This window comes from Caretta caretta, chromosome 9, assembly GCF_965140235.1.
Source record: "Caretta caretta isolate rCarCar2 chromosome 9, rCarCar1.hap1, whole genome shotgun sequence".
Classification (NCBI taxonomy): domain Eukaryota; kingdom Metazoa; phylum Chordata; order Testudines; family Cheloniidae; genus Caretta; species Caretta caretta.
In genome coordinates this window covers 98519650-98527212 of record NC_134214.1, presented here as the reverse complement: position 1 = coordinate 98527212, position 7563 = coordinate 98519650, and positions in this window count along the sequence as shown.

Genomic DNA, 7563 nt, shown 5'->3' with positions numbered 1-7563 from the left:
CAAACTTCCTCGTGGCTGGATTTTACTAAAACTAGACAAGCCATTTACAACGCACACTTTGCTTCTCTACAAAAGAAAAAAGACACTAAACTTTCTAAACTACTACATGCTACAAGGGGCCACAGCAATGGTTCCCTCACCCCACCTAGCAATATTGTTAACCTATCCAACTATACTCTCAGCCCAGCAGAAGCAGCTGTTCTATCTCGGGGCCTCTCCTTCTGCCCCTCCACCCCCACGAACATGATACAGTTCTGTGGTGACCTAGAATCCTATTTTCGACGTCTCCGTCTCAAGGAATATTTCCAAAATACCTCTGAACAACATACTAATCCACAGAGGTCTCCCTGCCAACACTACAGAAAGAGGGATTCTAGATGGACTCCTCCTGAAGGTCGAAACAGCAGACTGGACTTCTACATAGAGTGCTTCCGCCGACGTGCACGGGCTGAAATTGTGGAAAAGCAGCATCACTTGCCCCATAACCTCAGCCATGCGGAACGCAATGCCATCCACAGCCTCAGAAACAACTCTGACATCATAATCAAAAAGGCTGACAAAGGAGGTGCTGTTGTCATCATGAATAGGTCGGAATATGAACAAGAGGCTGCTCGGCAGCTCTCCAACACGAGTTTCTACAAGCGGACCCATGGAAAAGAAGCCCTTGAGGAATTCCACCATGATTTCAACAATTTCCATCCCACCACCAACCTCAGCCTGGTCCAGTCCACACAAGAGATCCACTTCCTGGACACTACAGTGCTAATAAACAATGGCCACATAAACACCACCCTATACCGGAAACCTACTGACCGCTATTCCTACCTGCATGCCTCCAGCTTTCACCCTGACCACACCACACGATCCATCGTCTACAGCCAAGCTCTGCGATACAACCGCATTTGCTCCAACCCCTCAGACAGAGACAAACACCTACAAGATCTCTGTCAAGCTTTCTTACAACTACAATACCCACCTGCAGAAGTAAAGAGACAGATTGATAGAGCCAGAAGAGTTCCCAGAAGTTACCTACTACAGGACAGGCCTAACAAAGAAAATAACAGAACGCCACTAGCGGTCACCTTCAGCCCCCAACTAAAACCCCTCCAACGCATTATTAAGGATCTACAACCTATCCTAAAGGATGACCCAACACTCTCACAAGTCTTGGGAGACAGGCCAGTCCTTGCCTACAGACAGCCCCGCAACCTGAAGCAAATACTCACCAACAACCACATACCACACAACAGAACCACTAACCCAGGAACTTTTCCTTGCAACAAAGCCCGTTGCCAATTGTGCCCACATATCTATTCAGGGGACACCATCACAGGGCCTAATAACATCAGTCACACTATCAGAGGCTCGTTCACCTGCACATCCACCAATGTGATATATGCCATCATGTGCCAGCAATGCCCCTCTGCCATGTACATTGGTCAAACTGGACAGTCTCTACGTAAAAGAATAAATGGACACAAATCAGATGTCAAGAATTCTAACATTCATAAACCAGTCGGAGAACACTTCAATCTCTCTGGTCACGCAATCACAGACATGAAGGTCGCTATCTTAAAACAAAAAAACTTCAAATCCAGACTCCAGCGAGAAACTGCTGAATTGGAATTCATTTGCAAATTGGATACTATTAATTTAGGCTTAAATAGAGACTGGGAGTGGCTAAGTCATTATGCAAGGTAGCCTGTTTCCCCTTGTTTCCTCTTGTTTTTTCCTACCCCCCCCCCCCAGATGTTCTGGTTTAACTTGGATTTAAACTTGGAGAGTGGTCAGTTTAGATGAGCTATTACCAGCAGGAGAGTGAGTTTGTGTGTGTATGGGGGTGGGGGGGATGTGAGAAAACCTTGATCTATGCAGGAAATAGCCCGACTTGATTATGTAAAGAGTTGTCACTTTGGATGGGCTAGCACCAGCAGGAGAGTGAATTTGTGTGGGGGGGTGGAGGGTGAGAAAACCTGGATTTGTGCTGGAAATGGCCCACCTGTTGATCATTTTAGATAATCTATTACCAGCAGGACAGTGGGGTGGGAGGAGGTATTGTTTCATATTCTCTGTGTGTATATAAAGTCTGCTGCAGTTTCCACGGTAAACATCTGATGAAGTGAGCTGTAGCTCACGAAAGCTCATGCTCAAATAAATTGGTTAGTCTCTAAGGTGCCACAAGTACTCCTTTTCTTTTTGTTCAGCACAGTTTGGATCAATAGCTTGTTAACTGTCCATTTTTCAGTTTTATCTAAGTCATAGGAGGTATAGAGTACTGTATAGCTTAGGTGCACTTATTCACAGTATGAGGGTGAATGCTCTCACCTGGGGTATTCACTCTCCAGTAACTCCTAAAAGAAGAAAAATTACACACAAATGATAAAATAGGAGGTTGAGACCTGGTGTCTGGAAAGCAGATGCCCAGATACCCTCCAGTGACACTGCTAGACATGTATGTGTCTCAGTGAGACAGCTACATAAATCTAAAACACAGGAGTGACCCAGGACCTCCAGACCCAGGGGTAGTCACTCTCTTATCATGTTTCAGAGTAGCAGCCGTGTTAGTCTGTATTCGCAAAAAGAAAAGGAGTACTTGTGGCACTAACCTCTAAGGTGCCACAAGTACTCCTTTTCTCTTATCATGACAAAGTAGCAGAGAGCTATAGCTTTTGAGACTTTAATGTTCAGAGGGGTAAAAGGCTCCAAGGAAAGATGCCTGAAACACTCCCTTCTGAAAACTTTTGTGTATTTAATTTAAAGTTAAAATAGTGGAGAAGTTTGAGCTGCAGCTGTGAGAGACCACTTATACCAGGTAAGGGGAGTTCTAATGGGGTAGACACAGAGTGATATTCTTCCCCTCTGCTGCTCTTTGGACAGAGAGCTGAACAGATTCTTCTGTGTGATGGCCATTTAGGAGGAACAATGGACTGCTGGGATCAGATGTTTCCGTGACAGGTAGGAGCTAGTGTCTGGAAGAAGAAAGCAGCAAGACACCCAGGGGGTCAGAGGAGATAGAAAGCCTGATGGAAGGCACTAGGAAGCTGGATAGAGTGTGTGAGGAAAACAGCATAGGGGCCAAGGGGGTAAGAGAGAGGAAAGAGTTAGAGAGGGAACCAGCAGGATCAGGGAGAAAGTGAGAGCAGAGAAAACGAGCCAGTGTGTTCTCCTACAGGGATGGGTGTGATCTCACCATGGTGACGTGCTGTTAGGTTGTATATTAAACTCTCGCTCTCCTCAGGAGGACACATTCTTGTGCCAAAATGAGAATTGAAGAGAAAGCTTGTGTAGCTCTGGTAAGAGGTAAGCTGGTTCAGGACTGATGCACCTAGTAAATTCTCTGGGGCAGGGACCATCTTGTTGTTCAGTGTTTGTACAGCATCTAGCACAGTGGGCCGCGGTTCATGAGTAGAGCTCCTAGGCATTACAATAATACAAATAATATATAGTACCAAGGCATGTATGGAAGTGATAGGTGGGATGCCAGTCAGACTCAGCACAGGCGACTGCAGGCCCATGAGTTCTTAGTTACACACACAGTTCTCCCTAGCTGACATCGGGAAGGGATGGGTCAATGAGCCAGAAAAGACCTTTTCAGACTTCCAACAGTTAAAAGTATGCTTTGAAGACAGGCTGTGAAGTCTGCTGTTTTTCCCCTATGTGTCACCTCAAGTGAGATACTCCAGACGGGCTAGAGTAAATACTGAGGCTGAAAAGAATCTGCACGTGTCTTTGAATTGGATGTTGGAGAGAAGGTTTGTTTAGCGGTGTGGTACGGACTGCAGGAAAAAGAGCATTTCTTCCCCCTCTGGGGTATGGGGCACCGTAAAAGGCTTTTGCAACCAAGATAACTTCTTGCTGAATCATCCTTCCAAATGTAGAGGCAATTGTCATGGTCCCTTAAAGAATTCATAAAATATTTGTAATGACCCCAACTCCAAAGCACTGTCTTGGTACCAGACCCAATTACAATGTGTATTTGATTAGGTTAAACACAATTTGCTTTTATATAGCTGTTTCCTTTAACCATCTCAAAGGATTCTTATAAACACTAGGCCTCCTTACAATGCCTCTGTGGGGTAGGAGAGTATTATTGTATCTCTTCTCAAATCTATGCAAAAAGTATCTGGTAAGATCATCTTGCTTCCCTTTCATGATACCTACCTCCGCACCTCTGCTGCTCCGTTTTTTTATATGATACCAGGTTCAAGTTGTCTTTAGGGCCCTACATAACTCATTCCCTCCTTGCTTACCTTAGTCCCTTACCAGTTTGATCCTCCCTACCTGCTCTGTTTCTAATGATGCCAGCTTCATCACCCTGTTTAATTCCTTCTCCGGCAACCTTTCTGACATTTCAACCCACACGTGGAACGCAGACCCTGAACTTGTTCCAATAAGACAACACCCTCTCCTCATTTAAATTCTTCCTGGAGACCCATTTCTTCTACAATGCTTCAAGAAACTGCTTCTTCTTTGTCTATTAATATTTTAAAAATAAATTAATAGAGCAAAACCATTTTTTTATCCTGTGCACTAGCCTTTGCTGAGTTTCCACTTTATCCTATTAATGTTGCATGGGCCTTTTTCTCTTGTCCCTCCCTGCACCTATCCATTCGATCATGTCTGAAATTATCTTATAAACTCTTTAGGGCAGGTCTCATGTCTTTTGTCTTTATTGGGAGGTTCCCAACACAGTGTTGTTAAAATGATAAATAACATTATGCAGATGGGGAAACTGAGGTACAGAGGGTATGTAACTCGGCTGAGGTCACGTGGCAAGTCTGTAGCAGAGTCAGAGCTAGAACTCAGATTGCTTGACTCCTAGATGTGTGCTCTAACCATTAATTAATTCTCTCAGCTGTTGTTATCCTCTAAGAATGTTCTTTTTCCAAAATAATCTCATTTTAATCCAAGAGACCTTTTGTAATAAATGCTTATGATAAATCACAGTTCTATTGAACGTTGGTTTTTATGGTGGGTATTTTTCTTGCAACCATAGTGATGATGAAATATATTTATTGCTGTGGTCACAAGGATTTCATTTCATTGAATCCCGACATTGCCTGTTGATATGGTATTGGAGAATTTGGAGTATTCATCCCTAATTTAACTCATGCAACAGTTTTCTGATATCAGACTAGGAATCTTTCAATTTGAGAACCACCCAGAATATGTTCAGATAACACCTACCCCTATGGCTTGCCTTCAGGTTTTTGGTGTGAGTTTTGTGTCTGTCTATATCTTGTTTTGTGAGACTGATATACTAAAATGCGGTTAGATATTTGCATATTCTCTCTGGCTGCAATTCTTCAATCTGGAATCTCTGTAATGTCCAGAGCTGAAATATGAGTCTCAACAGCTTGTGCTAAAGAGCTAAGCTCTCTATCTGGGAGCTGTAAGGGTATGCTTACATTACTGCTGGAGGAAGCCTCCTGGCCCAGGTAGACAGATTTGCGCTAGCAGGGCTTGAGCTTGTACACTAAATATAGCAATGTGATGATCTGTCTCAGGCTGGAGCTCAGGCTTTCCAGTCTAGGGTTTCTGGTGGCCTTGGGAGCCTGAGCTTTCTCCCAAGCTGGAATGTTCACATTGCTATTGCTATTTTTAGCTAACTCGAGTCCCTTTAGAATCATAGATTTTCAGGGTTGGAAGGGACCTCAGGAGGTCATCTAGTTCAATCCCCTGCTCAAAGTGTGAGTCTCTTTACCTGGACTGGGAGACTAGCTCCCAGCTGCAGTGTAGATGTACCCAAATAAACCCATATCCTCTGTCAATCAGCTACAGAAGGGGATGTGTAACATATGCTGACGAGCAGGTTACATACCTTTTTTTCCCCCTGGAGTGAATTTCAGACTCCATGAAGGAGCATTTGTACTATTCATAAGGCTTATTTACAGCACAACATTGCTCAGTCGTGTGGAAACACAATCCAATCAAGGTAGGGTAGGATTGTCCTTTGCTACATGCCTTTTCAGTTTCTAGTACAATGTGGCCCTGACCTGGTTGAGACTGCTAGGCACTGCTGTGATATAAATGTTGAATAATGATGATGATGTCACTCTATGCCTTGAATTTTGTAGCTCTGGTTAAGGGAAATGCCTCTTCCAACTCTAGACAACAGAGCTCTGTTGACTGTAGGCTCTTTAAAGAATCTTTCCTAGTTTCAGAAATCCGTTAGGGTACTGATGTACTACAGGTTGTGTGTCTCCCACTCAAGAATATGGAGAGAAGTATGTAGCTTTTATCACCACAGGATATATTGAGTCATCTCTTACATCGTAGCTTGAATAATGTCACCAAAAACTACTCTGTAAATTCATTTGATTTAAGTGGTTGCTTTCCAGTGGGTAACAATACTTCATGCTTCTACTACGCCTTTCATCCAAGTACGCCAAAGCTCATTGGGTCTGAATCTCAAGACTGGCCGAGCTGTGCTTGGCATAGGACCAGAGAGTAGGAAGTAAAAGTGGCTTCACACAATTCTGAATGCGGCTGGGGGTCAGTTCATACCCTGGCAGCCTAAAGACTACTATAATGTGTGCCTTGCTTCCTGTGGTTCCAAAGGACCATTCCAACAGCTGAGAATAGCTGGAGCATAGACATACTCTGGCCATGCTCCCTTTCCCTGACTGTTCTGTGCTCCTTACCCTGAGGGCTGCAAGGGAGGTGGCACAGATCTGCTACACCGAGCAGGATTGTTTGTACACAGGAGGAATTCCCAACTGTCCAGATCTGCTGGCTTTGCAGCCCCTTTCTGTTGGTAAAGTGGTGTAAAAGGACCACAGTGGACCCAAGAATTGGGTCCATTGTCTTCCAATGTCCCTGAGAGATAAGTAGGAATTACGTCCCCATTTTTACACAAGGACACAGAGTGAGACATATAGAGTTAGTGGCTGAGCGGAAGTAGAAGCGACACATTTATCTGGCATTATGTGCAATCAGATAACGAAGATATAGTACAACTGGAACAAACACCTTCTGGTTTAATTTTGTATGTTCCTGTGTCTCGTCTTTTATCTTCTTACACCTGGCAACCTGGTTAAATATAATTACTAAGGAGGGTTTCAATTTCTTTTTGTCAAGAAACCACTGAACTTTTCAGTTGTTCCATTCTCATCAACTCCCAGCAATGTTTTTAAATGCTATTTTTCCTCCTGAGGGGATGTTCTCTTGAATGTTGAGACTAACTCTTCACACAAAGTTTTCCATGTCTGGGCAGCTGCTGCGTGTTTTGACATCCTGCTTTTTTGATTAATTTTTTATCTCTTCTGGGATATTTGGTTGAGACTTTGCTTGTCTGCCCTTATAGCACAATGATCTCAGAACATGGACAGCCAATCTCTTCCCCATCCCCTTGATTCAGGTCTTTAAAGCCAACTGGAAATTAGACTGTTTGCTGTTATGCAGGCTGAAGTGATCTGACTTTTGTCTTTGGGCCATAGGCAATGTCAGCCCCTTTCATGTGAAAAATATGTGGGAATGGGCCATAGGAAAACTCTCTACTGCGGTATCTCATGTGGAAGAAGGGGTTGGCAGCTATACAACAAGGTCAGTCATGACTCCTCT